The following is a 20,446-nucleotide window of genomic DNA, read 5'->3' on the forward strand; positions in this document are numbered from 1 at the left end:
GGAGAGGAAAGATTTTCCAATGAACAAACACTGACTAAATAATCTATAAGGGCTCGTTCAAACTAGAGGTGCTTTTTACATTTTTTTAAGCGCTGGTGATTTTTCAAAATCGCCTTGAAAGCGATTACACCATGCTTTCCTATGCGCTAGTTCAGATTGGGGCATTCCGTTTGTATTATGATCTGAAAAGGACTGCATGGACCATTTTTGGGGCGATTTTGCGATAATGGGAGGTATAGGAAAAGCGAAAATCGCTAGAAAAAGTGCTTTTGCCAGTGATTTTGTGGGTGTTTTTTTCCCCTGTCAATTTAAATGTGAAGTATTGCTGGGATTTTTAGATCCTTTTCCCTTTAAAAATAAGGCCTAAACCCCAAAAAGCGCTTACAAAACGCTTACCAAAAATGCCCAATGCACAGAAATCGCCGAGAATCGCAAAAACAAAAAAGCATCAAACGCCCAACAGTAATGCGATCGGAACGCAATGTGCACAAGCCCTTAATGAATATTGTAAAAAAAATAAGCCATTTTATTCATTGTTATTTTCACTACCGTTTCTCTTTAACAATTCTTCGGTTTAAGGTTTAAGAGATTTTTATCCTAATCAGAGCTTTCCTTTAAGAAAACGTATGTTGATGCAGCACATTGGCTCTGCAGGGAATTTTTTTATGAATAAATATGCATATTATTGCTGGCAAAGGGGCGGGAGGAAATTAAGGATAATTGAATCATATTGAATGACAGGTATTACCTTTAACAGCTTGTTCCTGTAAAATGAGGCCTGAGTTCCTTCTCTTGTACCTGTCACGTAAAATTATTTATCATCTCCTCAGCATCCATTTCCATTTGCTTGTATAATTGGATGACCAGCTTATCTGGGGGTGGAAGTAAACAGACATCATTTTTCAGGCCGTAGCCCTCCAAGAAAGTGATTGAATATCACTATCCTATCACCAAGGATCAGCTACCCCAGAAGGAGTAATTGGAATGTTGATGGTAATGACATTGTAATTTATTAGGACATGAAGGGCAACTTATTGAACTGGCTTTTTTTCTTTAACCAACCTGGTGTTTGAGGCTGCCCAAAACCTAGATTTTTGGTGCCCCATTTAAAGAGGTTCTCCAGGGGTTTGTTAATGAGCATATGTTCCTGTCTTGTCGTTTTACGTGGTTTAAAAGTGGCACAGCAAAATGTTTACATTCATGAGTGGTGGGAAAATCAGTTGTAATAGGTTTTACCCCACAACTATTAGAGATAACTTCCTACTTAAAAATGTTAGGATACAGAATACTTCCTCTGTATGCATATGCAACTGATGAAGGTGATTGAAGCACCCTACAAGGGAAAAAGAGCAGAGGCAATGGGATCCCGGATTGTGCAGTATGTGACAGCAAGTGGTAGGTGGGATAGAGTAGTACCGTAAGTAAATAATTCAAAGTTGGGTTACAGAAGAGCAACTAACCACTATAGGCAGGTAGAGATGCATGAACCCGACTCCAGCAGGGTCTCCAGGCAAGCTGGAAGCCATTGCACTCTTGATAAAATCGTTTGTTCTGGGGTAGGTATAAACTAACGAAGATCAAAAGGGTAACACCCTTTCACATGGTCGGTGAAGGCACACAAAAGGGGGGAAGAGGCACCCAGATGTAATAAAACTTTGTTAAAAACAATGAAATAAAAAAGGTGACGTGGCTTACCTCAATGAAGACAAATTCATGTATTAGATGAATTTTTAATTCATGCATACTGTATATTAAAAAATAATCTAATACATGAATTTGTCTTCATTGAGGTAAGCCTCCTCACCTTTTTTATTTTGTTTTTAACAAAGTTGTATTACATCTGGGTGCCTCTTTCTCCTTCATGTTCTCTGTATGTAACTCACCACTATGATGACCAAGTCTAAGTTGACAATTAACCTCCCTGGCGGTAAGCCCGAGCTGAGCTCGGGCTATGCCGCGCAGGAGGATTTCTTTGGCTCTACTGGGGCGACTCGCCCCATTCAAAGTGCTGTGCACGCAGCCAGCACTTTGCTAGCCGCGCGCACAGCTTGATCGCCGCCGCTCTGCAGTGATCGGCCGCACGCAGCGGCGAAAGAGGGCCCCCCGCCAGAGCCCTGTGCTGCCCGGACCAATGAGTTCCGGGCAGTGCTATGGGCTGGATCGGGTGCGCCTGACGTCAGGACGTCGGCTGACATCCAAGACGTCATCCCGATCGTCGCCATGGCGACAGGAGAAGCCAAACAGGGGAACTCGTTTTATACGCGTTCCCCTGTTTGCTATTGATGCCGGCGACGATCGCACTAGAGGGACACATGCACCCTCTAGTGGTGTTTCATGTAGCTACCACTCTGGTAGCTTTACATGAAACAAAAAAAAAAAAATGAAAAAAAAAAGGATTTTTGCCAATTTTGCAAAAAAAAAAAAAAATTAACCGCCAGGGAGGTTAAAGCCCCTTGTCAAGGCAAAAATGTAATCTAAAAAACAACTATAACAACATGAGTCCTAAAAATGCTTTTTAATACCTTAGTTTTATTGTAAAGCTGACAACCCAACAACTGACTAACTGACAGCCCAATAATGCACTTGGACATGTAATTTGGGCTGCAGCTATTGCCTGCACCTGAATTACACTTTATTTCGTAATTTGGGCTCTTGTTATTGTTCCTTTAAGTTGCTCATACCATAGTTGGTGCACTTTTTCATGGTGAGTAAAACACAGGCAGGAAGGCAACATTATAAATGAAGTTGATAATCTGAAGAAAGTTTATGACCAAGGAAACTGGAGAGCACTGACTGCGTACATACTCCAGATTTTACATTGTGGCATTACTAGGTTTGCTTTGAGGTGAGCAGTCTACCCTGAGGTCTGTGTGATAAGTTTCTGTAGGAAAGTTTAAAGCTTTAGCCAGAAGGACAAGGGATGGCCATACATCCCTCAGAAACTGGTTTACCTATTGTAAAGTTGGACACATCCAGCTGGTGAGTTTATCATTGAATGGTGTTCTGATGGTGGACGGTACGAACATCTGGCTTCTCCTCTGCTTGACGACGCAAAGTCATGCCTGCATATGTGATTTTTTTTTTGTGTGCAAACTCAATGAGTTTTTATTTTAAACCTTCTACACATGTTTAATAAATTCCTGTGTTCAATAAACTAATAATTAGAGTATAGCTAGCTGGCATCAAACTCTAGAATAATAAAGACAATAATTAAAACAGTTACATACACTTTAGGTCTTTAGGAATTAAATAATTTTGGTAAACGGTCCATTGGTACAAGGATCTTCTCCCACATTTTCAACCTTTGACTAATACATTATTATTATTATATTTTTTTATATAATGTGCAAAGATATTATGTGGTGCTGTAGGTAGTTTTCATAGAAAGACACCATTTGTGCTCTCAATAAATGGTTTTCTTCAATAAATCACATGCATGAATTAAAAGAATTAATACTTACTGCTCCAGACAGACTCCCACAATTTATGGGTAGTTGGTTCGGCTGGCTGGATTTCAGAGACTCTCCAGATTTCAGAGACTCTCATGAAATGATCATGAATACTACATAAAACTACCAGTAACTAGATCTATGATGATAGAATTCTGATGTGTATTTTTTTTAATCAGTTTTTTATTTGCAAATTTCAGCAGCATACTTATGTACTTGGTGAAAAGTTTCAGGTGAATTGCATTTGGCGACATGTGGCAGTCACTTAACAAAACTATGCTAGAAACTAGGGAAGTGGCTCTTAACCTGTGATCGATCGAACCCCCTATTTTTTTATTTAAATAAAGAATAATTTTTTCATCTATGAGGGGTTTGGACTGCGAAGGGCTTGGTGAATGCATATATAAAACGTCTGTGGTTCCGTACCCCAACAAGGTTAAAGAGGAATAGAGTTGGGCTGAACCTCCGATTTTAGGTTCGCGAACCGGGTTCGCGAACTTCCACGGAAGGTTCGGTTCGCGTTAAAGTTCGCGAACCGCAATAGACTTCAATGGGGATGCAAACTTTGAAAAAAAAAATTTATGCTGGCCACAAAAGTGATGGAAAAGATGTTTCAAGGGGTCTAACACCTGGAGGGGGGCATGGCGGAGTGGGATACACGCCAAAAGTCCCCGGGAAAAATCTGGATTTGACGCAAAGCAGCGTTTTAAGGGCAGAAATCATATTGGATGCTAAATGACAGGCCTAAAGTGCTTTAAAACATCTTGCATGTGTATACATCAATCAGGTAGTGTAATTAAGGTACTGCTTCACACTGACACACCAAACTGTTCACTGAACATAACAGGTATGCAGTGGCGGGTTCACTGAACAGAACAGGTATGCAGTTGCGGGTTCACTGAACAGAACAGGTATACAGTGGCGGGTTCACTGAACAGAACAGGTATACAGTGATGTATACACATCTTGCATGTGTATACATCAATCAGGTAGTGTAATTAAGGTACTGCTTCACACTGACACACCAAACTGTTCACTGAACAGAACAGGTATGCAGTGGCGGGTTCACTGAACAGAACAGGTATGCAGTTGCGGGTTCACTGAACAGAACAGGTATACAGTGGCGGGTTCACTGAACAGAACAGGTATACAGTGGCGGGTTCACTGAACAGAACAGGTATGCAGTGGCGGGTTCACTGAACAGAACAGGTATACAGTGGCGGGTTCACTGAACAGAACAGGTATACAGTGGTGGGTTCACTGAACAGAACAGGTATGCAGTGGCGGGTTCACTGAACAGGTATGCAGTGGTGGGTTCACAGAACAGGTATGCAGTGGTGGGTTCACAGAACAGGTATGCAGTGGTGGGTTCACAGAACAGGTATGCAGTGGTGGGTTCACAGTACAGGTATGCAGTGGTGGGTTCACAGAACAGGTATGCAGTGGTGGGTTCACAGAACAGGTATGCAGTGGTGGGTTCACAGAACAGGTATGCAGTGGTGGGTTCACAGAACAGGTATGCAGTGGTGGGTTCACAGAACAGGTATGCAGTGGTGGGTTCACAGAACAGGTATGCAGTGGTGGGTTCACTGAACAGGTATGCAGTGGTGGGTTCACTGAACAGGTATGCAGTGGTGGGTTCACTGAACAGGTATGCAGTGGTGGGTTCACAGAACAGGTATGCAGTGGTGGGTTCACTGAACAGGTATGCAGTGGTGGGTTCACTGAACAGGTATGCAGTGGTGGGTTCACAGAACAGGTATGCAGTGGTGGGTTCACAGAACAGGTATGCAGTGGTGGGTTCACAGAAAGGGTATGCAGTGGTGGGTTCACAGAACAGGTATGCAGTGGTGGGTTCACAGAACAGGTATGCAGTGGTGGGTTCACAGTACAGGTATGCAGTGGTGGGTTCACAGAACAGGTATGCAGTCAGGGACAAGCTAAGCCTAACTAATCTTTCCCTATGAGAGACAGTGCAGCAGCTTGCCCTACTCTCACTAATGCAGGCAGGCAGTGGCACACAAGTGACCATTATGGCCGCCGCTGCCTGCCTTATATAAGGGGGGTGGCGCTCCAGGGGCTAGTGTAGCCTAATTGGCTACACTGGGCCTGCTGACTGTGATGTAGAGGGTCAAAGTTGACCCTCATGGTGCATTATGGGGCGAACCGAACTTCCGCAAAAGTTCGCCTGCGGGACGCGAACGCGAACCACGGAAGTTCGCATGGAACCGTTCGCAGGCGAACCGTTCGGCCCAACTCTAAAGAGGAACTGTTGCAAAATTCTTACATTTTAAAATACAAACAAATAAGAAGTACATTTCTTCCAGAGTAAAATGAGCCATAAATGACTTTTCTCCTATGTTGCTGTCACTTTCAGTAGGTGGTAGAAATCTGACAGAAGCGACAGGTTTTGGGTTAGTCCATCTCTTCATGGGGGATTCTCAGCATGGCCTTTATTCTTTATAAAGACATCACCTGAAAATGATTAATACAAAGATGCTGGCCAGCCTTCCTGCTCGCTGCACACTATTTTGGCAGTTTGATGGAGCAACTGCCATTTACTACATGCTTTTAAAAATAAAGAAAACCCTGAGAATCCCCCTATTACAAAATGGGCTGGATTAAAACCTGTCAGTAATGTCAGATTTCTACTACTTACTGTAAGTAACAGCAACATAGTAGAAAAGTAATTTATGGCTCATTTTACTCTAGGAGAAATGTACTTCTTATTTGTATGTGTTTTACATTTTAAGATTTCCGCGACAGTTCCTCTTTAACCTATTTTGGTTCCTGGAAGTAGAAACTACGTCCAGGAACCATGCGAAATCCCGCGCCCGATCGCGCACGTGCACGCCCGCTCCCAGCCCGCGGTTCGTTAGCCAGGCAATCAGCGAATCGGGCTATGGTGCCTGATCACTGATTCCTCTCCACCACTGAAAAAGCGACAGCTTCTCTCAGAAGCTGCGCCTTTTCTGGCTGTTACCTCCCCCATGCGTCGCTCTAAGCGTATGTTACGCTTAGAGTGACGTCATGTAAACAAACTCATGGCCGCCATCTTGTGGCCAAAAAGTAAAACTACAACTTAAAGTAAAAAGAAAATAAAAATCAACACACATTTACATTATAAACCTATAGTTTACATCCCACCCTCCCAAAACTACCCAAATAAAATGTTTAATATAAAAAAAAAAACATTACAATAAAAAAAAAAACATGTAAATATTTACCTAAGTGTCTAAACTTTTTAAATATCAATGTAAAGATGATATACAGTGTTTCTATATTTTTTTTTATTTTAAACTTGTAAATAGTGATAGATGCAAAATGGAAAAAATGCACCTTTATTTCCAAATAAAATATTGTCGCCATACATTGTGATAGAGACATAATTTTAATGGTGTAATAACCGGGACATATTGGCAAATACATTATGTGAGTTTTAATTATGGAGGCATGTATTATTTTAAAACTATAATGGCTGAAAACTGAAAAATAATGATTTTTTCCATTTTTTTCTTATTCTTCCTGTTAAAATGCATTTACAGTAAAGTGGCTCTTAGCAAAATGTATCCCCCAAAGAAAGCCTAATTGGTGGCGGAAAAAACAAGATATAGATCAGTTCATTGTGATAAGTAGTGATAAAGTTATAGGCTAATGAATAGGAGGTGAACATTTCTCAAGTGAAAACGACGAAAACGCGACTGGGTTAAGGACCACTGATCTAGATGATGAGATGTGAATTAACTGGTTGTCATCATTTTTATGGGATTGTCATAAAATGATATACTGTCCACAATTTATCTGTTGGACTTGATTGTGTTCTAACATCTTAATTCTGCTTCTTTCCTTTTTCTTCTTCACCTTCTTTTCACTGTTCTTACTTAATCCCTTTAAAGAGCACCTCCGGCCAAAAAAAGGGTTGAATGGCAATACGTATATGTAGTCTATGCTCTGTGTACAGTTAGATGAAGATATAAAGTTAACATCTTGTATATCGTAGTGGATAGAACAGACTCACATTTATATCTGTAGCAGCACTTCCTTCTTTCTCCTCATGCTAAAGTACACACTCAGCATGTATCCTCCCCTCCAGCCTGGTTCCCTCCCCTGCCCCTCCCTCCCCTGCTCTCTGCCTGCCTGGATAACATTTTATAAAGAGAGGAAAAACAGCAGAACAGCTGCAGCCTGTCTTATCATGTCTGCTTGCTATAATTCTTATTTCAGATGTCTGTCTGCCTGTCTGGATTAGATCACATCTCTTTTCACAGAGGTTGTAGACTGGTAGAAAGCTGGGAGAAGGACATGGGGGGTGGAGTTATGACATCATTCCCACAGAATCCTTTGCACCTATCTTTAGGAAAGTAAAAAAAATGGCCCGGGCCTGATATGTGGAATTTATTTATATCTTGAAATTAAATTTCAAGACCATATGTGGAGTACGGACCCTGGGGGCGAGAAAATTATCTGTGATTTATATATCTTGGCAACTCATTAGGTTTAAACCAAACTGCAATTTATAAGTTAGGTACTCTTTAATAACCTTCTTTGTTAGCTTTTTATTTCATATATTGTGTGAGAGGTTTTTTTTTTGTTTTGTTCTTTTTACTAGATCCACCGATATCAGTTTGGTTGTTTTTTTTACACTGCATAGTTTTGGCACGAGATTATGGCTATTGTACAGCTGAAACATCATGTCAGCACAGCGTTCTGGTTACACCATAACTGAAATCTTGTATACTAGCCCATAAAGAGGGAAGAAGGTGAGTAATGGTTAGAGCCATGTTACACAGTAGTTTCTAGCCACCAGTCACACCAACTAATTAATAATCATGGCAACTGGTTTCTGCCAGTGACTAATTGCTTTTACTGGCAAATCTTTAAAATGTATTGAAGTCAAGCCACGGCTACTAATTGCTGCAATTAGTTGCAAGTGACTCGGTCTCCTGTGTGAAATGACCATAAGGGCCTTTTTACACTTAATGCGTTGGGTGAGTTAGTGTGCATTAGTATGCATTGGTACGATTTTTTCCATAGCAGTGCATTGTGAAAAAGATTTCAGTTAAATAGTGGGAACTGTGCCATAGGAAAACATGGGCGTTACTTTGAAAATCAGTTTCTTTCAGTTATAACTGAGAGCAACTGATTAAGTGTAAAAGGGGCCTAAGGGCCTGTTTCCACTACACACAGATTCTGGATGCAGAAAAACTGACTCCAATGAAAGCCAATGGGCCTGTTTCCACTAAACGCAATTTTTCTGATGCAGATTTCCCATAGGCGTTCATTGGAGTCAGTTTACTGCATCCAGAATCCGTGTGTGTGTGTAGTGGAAATCGGCCCTTAGGGTTAGCCATTAGGGTTTAGTGACAATAGTAGGTTGAATGAGATGAGGCAGAGGGTGGTTAGTTACTGCTTGTTACGGTTAGGAGGAGAGGATTGGGAATAAGTAAGGGAATTATGTTGATTAGAGAGAGGTTAAGGTTGTGCATTTGTAAGGAAATTACTTTAGGGAGGGAGATCAGCCCTCAACAAGACTATTGTGTTGGGGCAGAGGTTAGGGCTAGGCATCAGAAAGAGGATGACACTACGCAAAGATGTTGGGATTTAGCATGGATTTAGGTTAGGCAGAAAGGTTCGTGTTAGACACATGGATATTGGAGTTTTTTTGTTAGGTAGGAGTCTACAATAGGCAGGGAGGTTAGAGGTGGGCATCAGGAAGAGGATTATGTCACATACTGATGCTGAAGTTTAGTGTCAGGTAGGGAGGAGACTACATTAGGCATGGAGTTAATCGCCTTACCTTTGAGCCAGACTCAGGATGGAAATCTGCAGCTCAGAGCTGTAACCCCTGTGCTTGAGTGCGTTATATGCAGGAGTTGCTGCAGTTTTCTCTTTGGTATGTTTTTTTTTCTTGTTTTTAGGGTCCTAAAGCTTGTGAAAAAATTGCACGGCTTTTAGATCTTAAATTTGGAAATAATCAAAATGCCAGGGAGGTGAAGGGTTAGGTGTCAGAAATTGTATACTACTTTTGGAATCGGTTACAAGGGTGAGGACAGAATACACTGTTAAAAATGGCCTTTAGTAAAGTGATGGCAAGTACATTTTCACAATATTCCTAATACTAGCTTCTCCTCAAGCTGACTTTAACTTGTCTCTTATTTGTGCGTGCCCCGCCAATTTAATCTGCGTATCTCGCGTTTACTTTTGGAAAGCAAGCTGGTTTTAATGACAATATTGAAAGTTTGACATTTAATACCTCATGCTTTGGCTTATTTGTTTATCTGTACTTTTTATCAATAGAAAGAGATTGGGGGAAAAAAAGCAAACAAATCGAATTTGCAAATGACATAGGGAAGAGTAAAAGAGTTTGTTGGATGGTGACATACAATGACAAATGCAGTCATCTTCACACCTCCTCCACTGCCCCAGCCATTCAATATCCATTTAGATATCAATCAGTCTTGAAAGCTCCGTTAATACCAAACTAATTCAAGAATGGCTTAATCTGCGGTGATAATCAGCTCAGGTATGGCTGCTTTCACAGTTATAAAATGCAAATATCTTGTTAAGCTGATTGTGTATTTGAAAAATACATTAATTCCTTCTCGGGGCTGCCATAGAAATATACTGCTGGATAATAATATAGTTAGCTGAATCTATAAACCTAAAGGTGGAAAGTCCTTAGAAAAAACTAGAAGACTAAAGTAAAGGCCACTTAAAAAACAAACAAACAAAAAAACAAAACAGGATAAAACTTTCTAAATTCAACATATAGTTAAAGAGGAACTTTAATCAAGGATTGAACAAGGATTGAACTTCATCCCAATCAGTAGCCGATATCGCCATTCCCACGAGAAATCTTTACCTTTTCTCAAACGAATCATCAGGAGGCTCTGTATGGCTGATGTTGTGGTGAAACCCCTCCCACAGTGTGATGTCAGTACCTAGGCACTGACATCACACTGTGGGAGCCTTGTAGCATTGTGTGAAATAACAGCTTTTTACAACTGCCAAAAAAACAGCATCTGCTGCCACAGACATCACCTGCCAGCAGTAAAGATGTCTCCTGTGATACATTTCAGAATGTAAATCAGATAGAGGAAAGATTTTATAGTGGGCAAACACTGACTTAATCATTTATAAATAATTATTGTAAAAATTAAGCACTTTCTTATTTATTTTATTGTCACAGCAGTTCCTCTTTAATACACCACCTAAGCATACTGTACAAAATAAAACTCTGTTCACAAATTTTGCAGCAGAAAATTTCTTGGCAGCAATCTCTTATATCATTACTAGGGATAGCCAGTAAGATGCAAATCTTGCACCAGTATGCAAACTTTGTATGCAAATGTGTGCAGCTTGAAAATAGACCAATTGGGCTCGATTCACAAAGCGGTGCTAACCCAGTTAGAGACTTTAGGCGTGATAACCATTGCACCACGCTGGTGAAAAGCCAGTTTAGGCGTGATAAGTTTAGGTGTGATAAGTTTAAGCATGCTAAGTTTAGATAAGTTTAGATCGCGCGCAAAGCCCCGCACGCAAAGCAGCGCCATTAAACTCTATGTGAAGTGCACCAGACTTTGCTAGCGCAAAACTTTTGATCAGCTGTGCACTGCGGTGCTTACCCATTTGGTGCTTAAACTTATCAAGCCTAAACTTATCACACCTAAAATTATCATGCCTAAACTTATCACACCTAAACTTATCATGCCTAAACTGAGTTTAGGTGTGATAAAGGGCTCTTCACCAGCGTGCTAACTGTTAGCACCGCTTTGTGAATCAGGCCCATTGAGTGAAACTGAGCCAATTGCAAGCTGCATGCAAATAAAATTTACATCAAGCTGAAAAAAAAAATAGTATCTATTGATCATCTCCATTCCCTCCCCCCCCCCCCCCCCTTCTTGTTTGCTTGCAATTCCTATGATCCCCATGTAGATGTAATCAGACATAATATACAGTCTTAAAGAGAAACTCCAGTGAAAAGAATGTAATGTAAAGTGCTTCATTTTTCCAATAATTATGTATAAATGATTTAGTCAGTGTTTTCCCATTGTAAAATCTCTCTGATTTACATTCTGACATTTTCCAGATGGTGACATTTTTTAATACTGGCAGGTAATGTCAGTGGAAAGAGATACTGCTTGTTTTTTTTTGGCAGGTGGACCCAGCTGTAAACTGTTATTTCACAACCTAATGAGGTTCACAGACAGGAAACTGTCAGGACCATGGTCCTGAGTCCTGACCTCACACTGTGGGAAGGGTTTCACCACAATATCAGCCATACAGAGCTCCCTAATGATCCGTTTGTAAAAAGGAAAATGTATCTCATGGGAAAGGGGGTATCAGCTACTGATAAGGATGAAGTTCAATTCACGGTTTCTCTTTAAGTTAGCCGTACATCAGGCAACTTGGCGGCCAATCGACCATCCGATTTGATTATTATAATCGGAACCAAATGAAAATCGGGGCTGCCAAGTGCAGCGTACATTTTAAAAAGTTGCGGTCAAATTTGGGAGTGATTTACTGGCAAAAATAAAAAAAACGGTAATTTCGAATTATCGATAAAAATAAATTTATTACAAGTATTTGTAATGTAAAATCGTTAATTCCGAATATTAATGGCACGTTAACAAAATTGATTAACGAAATATACTGTTTTAAAATAGATTGAAGTTGATAACAAGAATGTATTAACGTTAAATATCGTAATGTAATTCAACAATACAGCTTAACCCAACCCTACTCTCACACAGAACCCTCCCTTGGTGATGCGTAACCCTAACCACCCCCTGGTGGTTCCTGACCCTAACCCCCCATGGTGGTGCCTAAACCTACACAACCCTCATGCCTAACCCTAACTATACCTAGCCCTGGCAGATTCCCAAGAGATTTCATGCTGAAATTGATTGGGAATCAGCCTTGTGGTGTATGGGCAGCCAACAGATCTCTCTCTAATCAGATTCAATCAGAGAGAGAGATTTGTCTCTTGGTCGAATCTGCTCATCATTGCTAGATGTATGGCTACCTTAAGAACAAGTGTTGGGTCTTCCCGTAGTGTCAGTATTTTAAAACAGAGCTAAAAACAATAATGCATTATTGATTGTTTTAAGACATTTTAAGCACACTTATGCATAAATACCCAAACAAAGTGTTGTCATCTATTTATACTGTATTTTATGAGTATCTGTTTTAGCTTCTAGCTTTACTCCCAGCTCAAGAGCAAACAAATTGTTTTGGTGTTTTAAACGCTGGTTCCACAGTTAAATTTTAAATTCAAGGTAACTTGTGGGAGTGTTAATGGAATCCCATTTAAATGGTTCATTTGTTTATGATTGTTCTTGGTTTGAAACGATTGTTTATCTTAGTCATGATAAGATGGAGGCACCGAGCCATTTAATGAATTTCTTTGCATTTTAATCAAGTTCTTTATAGCTTATATTACAAACTATTTTGTGTCACTTAGACTTTAAATCAGGGAATTAAAACACTGAAAAAAGTCATGGAGAACCTTTAGAAAAGTTGCATCGCTTAAAGGACCACTATAACGGAAAATTGTAAAATGTATGTTTATGCATATGTGTAAAATGTACATTTGTTCCAGAGTAAAATGCACTTATACATTACTTTATTTCCTATCCTGCTTTCACTTACAGTGGGCAGTAAAATTCTGACAGATCTGACAGGTTTCGGACTAGGCCATCATCTCATGGGTGATTCTCAGGATTTTTTTTTATTTTGAAAAACACTTATAAGAGATGATGTTGAGGGGAGGAGCGGGCAGTAGGCAATCCGTTTTTGCCTCTGTTTTGTTTGTAAAAGTTTTCTGTGTAGCCTTTCAATACCTCTCTGTGTATCCGGGGTCCGTGAAAAACCTGCAAATCCGGACTCTCCATTCTGTTTTTAAAAACCGATCCTGCGGATCCATTTTTTAAAGTGTGTGAAGACCACGCTATTTTAAATATTGGTATCCGTGGCTCCGGTTTTGATGCGGGCCAAAGAGCGGAGCCACAGATACGGTTTTTTAAACAAGTGTAAACAGACCCTAAATTACCAAAGGGAAGGCCACTGACATAGAGGTGCACCAAGACCGTTAATTTGGGCTCCACACTTTGCAGAGGTTTTGGTCGTCCCTATAGGCCGTAAGGTTAAATACAGCTATAGCAACACTCACTGTAATTTGGATGGGGGCAATAGCTGCAGCTAGAATCACAGTAAAAACTGTGTAATATGGGTGCTGGCAATAGGCAGAGCCTGAGTTCCATTGGGAAATGAAAGATCAGATTGTCAGTAAGGGAATATATTTTTACAGCAGCAAGGAGAGCTACAGCAGAGAGTGCCGTCTTCTTGCTTCTTCTTGTTCCCCAATTTCCTCGATGATTGTAACGGTAAATTTTGTAACTTTGCATAATTTTCATAATTATGATTAAAATTGTAATGGCAAAATCAGAATTGTGCAAAATTAGGCAAAATTTAGCATAATTATGAGTATGTGGGTAATTTTTGTAATTATGATAATTTTTGTATTTAGGATTTATGTATTGGCTAATTCGTAATTACGCACAATTTCACATAAATTCTGATCAATTTTTGCATAGTTACGATTGGCTATGATTCATTTTCATGTAACTTCATTAAATTACGAGTAAACACAAAATTAAGTTTCGACATTACAAATTACGCCAAAATTAAGAATGACGAAAATTACGAAATTATTATTTTGTATCATAATTGCAAATTACAATGCAAAATTACACATACGTGAAATTTCGTCTCATCACTACTCAAAGCATTAGCAGGCAATGGTTCAAATTACTTTTACAATTTATTTCAGTTTCTTATCCTTATCAGTGATATTGCACGGAGATACCTGATGTATTATCCACTAAAAAACATTTCCGCCTCTACTATAATGACATTGGCTGCCCCTACCGAGGGATTATGCAAACCTGTTATTATCCCTGCATAATACTGTGATATAAGTGCCTGAGTTGTCAGCTACTGCACATATCCACGTATCATCAGCATGGATTTTCAGCTGTCCGCCCTGCATATCTCTAATGAAAAAAATGTTTGCATGCCTTTAGTGCGGCTTTAAAGTTTTAGTACCAGAAAGGATCACCGAAAACAATGGAACACGAAGGCTTGAGTTTTAGCCGGTAGATGTGTAGAAATAATGATGGGACTGTTAGGCCGTTTGATGTAAAGCTTAGCTACAACTTGGGAAGATATTAAGTCCACCCTGTACAGAGTGTTCCCAGAGATGCAGAAGCTTCCTAGAGACTCGCCAACTGATCTGGAGATTATCGAAGGTACTTTCTGGAGGCGGAATGTGCCAAGTAGCGCTAGTTTGGTTGTGTCTTGTGCTGCCTGCTACATGTTCTCTTTAAAGTGGAGGTACATTCAGAACTTCTTCTCTGCTGTAAAAGATTAGCCACCACATCATGACATTTATATAAAAAAAATATATATAGTCTTCATTAAAATTTATGTTAATCCTTAAAAAAAAAAAAACTTAAGTTTTATTAATGTGGTTTCACTCTGCAAGGAGCACTGAAAGGGTTAAGCCTCAGAGTTTTCTGTATAAGCAGTGCTCCTGCAATCTATTCACATCTGCTTATAAAAACTTTGGAACTAGACTTTGATCCGGCTAAACGAACACAGCATATGGAGCAGTGAATTTCTTTAGCACTTATATGTGGAATAAGGACTGTTCCTTGTGCACTGTGCAAGTGTTTGGGTCCCCTTTAATGGGTACATTTTGAGAAAAGGAAAAAGTAAAAAATGCACTGCGTTCTCGGTGATAGGGATACCAATTGTACTAATGTGGAAAAAGTTTTGAAGTCTAAATCTGGGTCACATAATGTCAGTTGGTAGCTATGAGCATACGTCTGGCTCAAAATACTTGCGTTTTACTGCCAGCCTCCAGAGTCCTGTATTCAGAGAATCGTGCATCTTCCTACAGATAACCTTAAACTACTGAGTGGATATTTACGTCTGCCAGTTTAATGGAACATCTAACCCTTATTAGCATGTTCTTGCAGTTCACAGTTATTATTAGTTATTGCATTTCATTCAGTTCAGTGATCTGCAAACTTGGCCCTCCAGCTAGCATGTTAGCTTTATAGTGGAGCCGCTGGAGCGCACACGCAGGAGGCGGGGGAGTGTCCGTACTTCTGGCATCATGATGCGACACCAGAAGCGAAGATTACAGGACATACTGCGCATGTGCGGCGCAGTATAACCGGGTCAGGAGAGTCGGCCAGTACCGGGAGCTGTGGCTGACGAGCGGGACCCGACGGCAGGGAGCGAGGGGAGCGGTCAGTATGTCCTTTTCTTTCCCTACACATTGCAGGTTTTATCTCTTCGCAGCCTGTGGGCTGCAGTATCCTTTAAATGTAGCAGCCAGTGAAGCTCTCTGGCGCTCACTACCTGTTGCCAAAATTTGAATTGCACAGAAGAGTACTGAAAAAATATGCTTCCGCACAATTTTTTTTATAACAGCTGTGTCACCATAGACTTACATAGACTTACACGACTTCCGTTCGCCACGCATGTTGCCTGGCAACATGCTGTTGCCCGTGTGTCAAATTTGCGTCTGCCAGCGCATCGCACCGTGCCAGGTATGAAATGCCCTATAGACTTTCATTGTTGTTGCGTAACCCTGTGGCAAAACAGGGTAATGCACCATGCCAGTGTGAAAGGGGCCAGACTGTTCTGTGATGTTACCTCAGAGAAGTGACATCATTCATCTCTTATGTAAGCAGTATCTCAAAAATACTGTATTTTCCCCAGTATATTTGATAGATTACTGTGACTGTAGTATAAAAATAGCACTGTTCCTCTAGCCGTTGCAGCTACAATTATTTCTTTTCCTTTTTTTTTTCTACATGCGTTGAATTTTGATTTTCACCTTGTAAGTTTCTTTCTAGTCAGGGAATGATATTTTCGCTGTAAGTTTCAGTATTTCTCTGTTCTTATCATGATTAAGGTAAGCAAAGAAGGAGATTGAGACTGGCAGAGTTTTTTTCTTTTACTTTTTGTTGTCGAAAATGGTTCCTTGAACGTCAATCACGTTTGAACAGCTCAGCTGCGTTTAGACATCACGAAAACAGCACTTGCTAAGGTTCTTTACATCAATTAAGTATTTATTTTCTTTGTCCCTGTGGCAGTAATATTAGTAAATGATGTACTTACCAACCTCCTTGACTGGGCATAAGGCCTGCTAAAGTGTAGAGCTGTCACAACTGCTGAAGGTCTTTTGATTTTAGGCATTAATAATCTCTCCACTACATGAATAATGATTGCCTGTTGAGAACCAAAGTGACTGCAGCTTTTGGCAAGTTAGTTTAGAATGATAGGGGACTTATAGTTTTTTCTCTGGCCATTTCTTTAGGGTCTCTCCCGCTCCAACCTGGAGAATTAAAAAAGCAAGGGTCACATTGAGGTTGGAGGGGGCATGGCCCCAAAGGATGAGATCAGCATGGGGTTACAGCTGCACGGTGGCATAGTGGGTATCGCTTCATCCCAGTTCAATCCCATCCAGGGCACTATCTGCACGGTGTTTGTATGTTCCCTCCGTGTCTGTGTGTGTTTCCGCCAGGCACTCCGGTTTCCACTCGCATCCCAAAAATATACAGAAATGTTAAATGGCTTCCCCTTAAATTGGCCTTAGACTACAATACATACACTACACAATACATACATAGACTTATAACTATGGTAGGGATTAGATTGTGAGTGCCTCTGAGGGGCAGTTAAGTGACAAGACATTATACTCTGTACAGTGCTGCAGAACACTTCGGCGATATATAAATACTAAATAATAATACAAAGATTTTTTAGGTGATAAAAGGGGAGTCAGGAAAAGTATGGCTATATTTACATCTAGTACCCTATACCTGAATTACCCTCACTTGTGACATCCCAGCACCTAAACATAGCTTGCTGAGTGGTCTAGGAGATCGGAATCCCAGGGCCCCCATGCAATAACTCTCTTTGATGGTATTCAGTAAGCCGTGCTTCTTCTGAAAATAGTTACTCCCTTTCACTGGGTTGCCTTTGCTTTGAGTAATAATTATTCCTTTACCAGATGTACTGTAAAGACTGGCATGCATTCCCCAGCCCTCCAGGACTCGGGACAAGGACCGCAGTGTAGGTGTTAATACTCTCATCCAGGGAGCAATAAATGCCAGTTGTGTTATAATCTGAGACTCAAAGTGGCACTTGACAGAGGCCTATGTGCCGAATTGTTGTGTGTACCTACGCTGTGATACAATAAAAAAATTGATCTTTTATAGAATTTAAAGAGACACTTAAGCCAGAAAAAAAAGAGTTTTACTCACCTGGGGCTTCTACCAGCCCCCTGCAGCAGTCCTGTGCCCTTGCAGCCACTCACTAATCCTCTGGTCCCCCGCTGCCAGCTAGTTTCGTTTCTGCCGACAGGCCCATCAGGACTGGCCATGCGTAGCTTTTTCCGCATTCCCGACTGTAATTAGTGCTATTGTGGGCTGCAACGCGTACAAAAATACGCGTTACCGCATACCTATGCGTTCGTAATGCGGCAACGCATATTTTTTTACGCGTTGCGGCCCGCAATAGCGCTAATTACAGTCGGGAATGTGGAAAAAGCTATGTGTGGCCAGTCCTGACGGGCCTGTCGGCAAAAACGACACTAGCTGGCAGCGGGAAACCAGAGGATTAGTGAGTGGCTGCGAGGGCACAGGACTGCTGCAGGGGGCTGGTAGAAGCCCCAGGTGAGTAAAACTCATTTTTTTTTTTCTGACTTAAAGTTCACTTTACATCCATCAACAAGGAAACATTTGTAAATCAGTTTTCTCCCGTAGGCCCCAAAGCACATAAGCTTGTCTCAGATCAGTACATAGTGGTGCGTATAGGAGAAAAGGTTATGTCCAGGTGGAGACCCGGTCATTTTTTAACTTTGAGTATGTTTGTCTGCAACTTTTTCTGGGCCCAAGTGCTGACTGGTCTAATCCCTGATGTTTTAACATTGAAAGCAGTCAAGCGATTGGACAACCTATTTTCGTTATAATTTGAGACTCCACTGAGAGAGATGGGACTGGGTCACAATACATCAACCTTCCTGCTGTGTGCTCTGCATGATGTAGCACAACCCCAAAACCACATATTCCCTGCACTTCCTCTTCCCACCCAACCAAACCCCCACCCCTGGAGTTCACAGATAATCGTGGCTGCTAAGATGGTAAAAACAAAGTTGAAAAAACATTTAAAAAAAAATCTAGAAAAAATTGCTAGCTAGAAGCTGAACTTTGTATTCCGAATCCTGCTTAGGCGTTGTACTTTTGCAGCATATTATACTGTTATGATAAGTAGCATCCTGAGCTCCTTGAATGAAATTGTGTTTAGTCCTCCGTGAGTTGATCTCTCTCTTCTATTTGTATTTCCTCTTACTACTCCGGTAAGTTAATGATTTAGAAGATATTCGCGGGTTGAAGTACCGGGGGACATGGCGTGAATACATTGTGCATATATATGGATGATTTATTCACACCTTCATCGTTAGAGCCAATAAATTCCTGTGTAGGGGACACATTTCAGTTCTTGACAAACAGTGGCAGCTGTTAATCAAATCTCTTCATTAATACGGGTCTGGCACGGTCACACAAGGGACCCACATCGTCCTCTACTCATTCTACCTGCGCCTCGTGTTTAATGAACTAGTTATGCTGAGAATGAAACAGGATTTCATGAGGCCTCGTTGGATTATCCCTTACCCTGCGTTGCCCTAAGGTCCCAAAAGAGGATAATTAAGATGTATTGTGAGTTTCAGGAGAGAATCCTTTCACCAAAATCTGTTGTTTTACCGAACAGGCACTGGTGGAGTCCATTGATGTGGGTTATGCATTGTCACTAACGTAGACAATAATGTAATTTATTTAAATACATCTTTTACATTATGTATGGTAACTACCTTGGGATACACTACAAGAACTCTTTAGACGCCTATAGCAAACAGTTTATGTTATGTTCTAGGTCGATAAAGAAAGAAAAAGTCCCACTTGGTAAGTTCAAGAGTAGCTGCAGGCAAAAACAAACAAACAAAAAACCCTCTTGTAGCTACTTTTGCAGGAAGGTTAGCTAAAGAGTTTCTGTCACTTTAAACACATGGGTACTTATTCATTTACTTTTTTTCCTTACTTGTTCACAGCAGATGTTTTTACGGCATATTTATAAAATACCATTTAACCCTTATGCAAGAGAAGTTTAATATTTCCTTTTTAAAAAAAAAAAATTCTTGCCTATTTTTTAGTTTTTTGTTTTTTTTACAATGGATAAGTACTGAAAATCGACTTTGCCGATAAAATGTAAATTTATCTCCTGGGAGGAAAGTCAAGAGAAAAGTTAATTGAATATGGGTCATGGTGAGATGAAAGGTGTTTTCTCTCCTAGATTTTACCTTGGCTGCATTATTCCTTTTAACATAATGCCTTTTTTTTTAGATATCAACACTTGCAGGTAAACTATGTCTGAATACTCACCCAGAAAAAAAGTCCTATATCCTTATCAATTTATTTGTAAATACTTCCGTATGTCTATCCTTTACGGACTTCATAAGTAAAAATAGAAAACAGATATATTTATCATTATTAGCTAGCTGATAAATTACTAGAGCATGGCAGAGAAACACTTTCAAGGTGGCCATACACTTATAGATTTGCAGCACATTCGACCATCAGATAGATTTGTCAGATGCCGGTCAAGTCGAATCTGACAGGAATCTATCAGATGTGTGCCACACCTGTCAGTCAATAGAAGAGAAGGAGGCGGCACAAGTTGCTGCTGGCAGACTTAGTGGGGGTCGGTGGCAAAGCTCGATGTGCCCCCAGACAATAGCACAAGTATGCAACAGAAAAGGTAGAAAGAGTCCGGGCACCAAGAAGCTGCAGAATCCACGTTTATTTCATCCCCACAAACCGACAGAAAAGGGTGCACAGGGCTGGTCTAACAGCCGTTTCACA

General features: G+C 40.5%; 1 protein-coding gene across 6 annotated transcripts in view; it reads left to right on the plus strand.

Annotated features, from left to right (window-relative positions):
• LRP1B (LDL receptor related protein 1B) overlaps window positions 1–20,446 on the plus strand; it is a 2,031,260-nt gene that overhangs the window by 263,417 nt on the left and 1,747,397 nt on the right. The window lies entirely within an intron of this gene.

The sequence above is a fragment of the Hyperolius riggenbachi genome, chromosome 7, assembly GCF_040937935.1.
Source record: "Hyperolius riggenbachi isolate aHypRig1 chromosome 7, aHypRig1.pri, whole genome shotgun sequence".
Lineage (NCBI taxonomy): Eukaryota > Metazoa > Chordata > Amphibia > Anura > Hyperoliidae > Hyperolius > Hyperolius riggenbachi.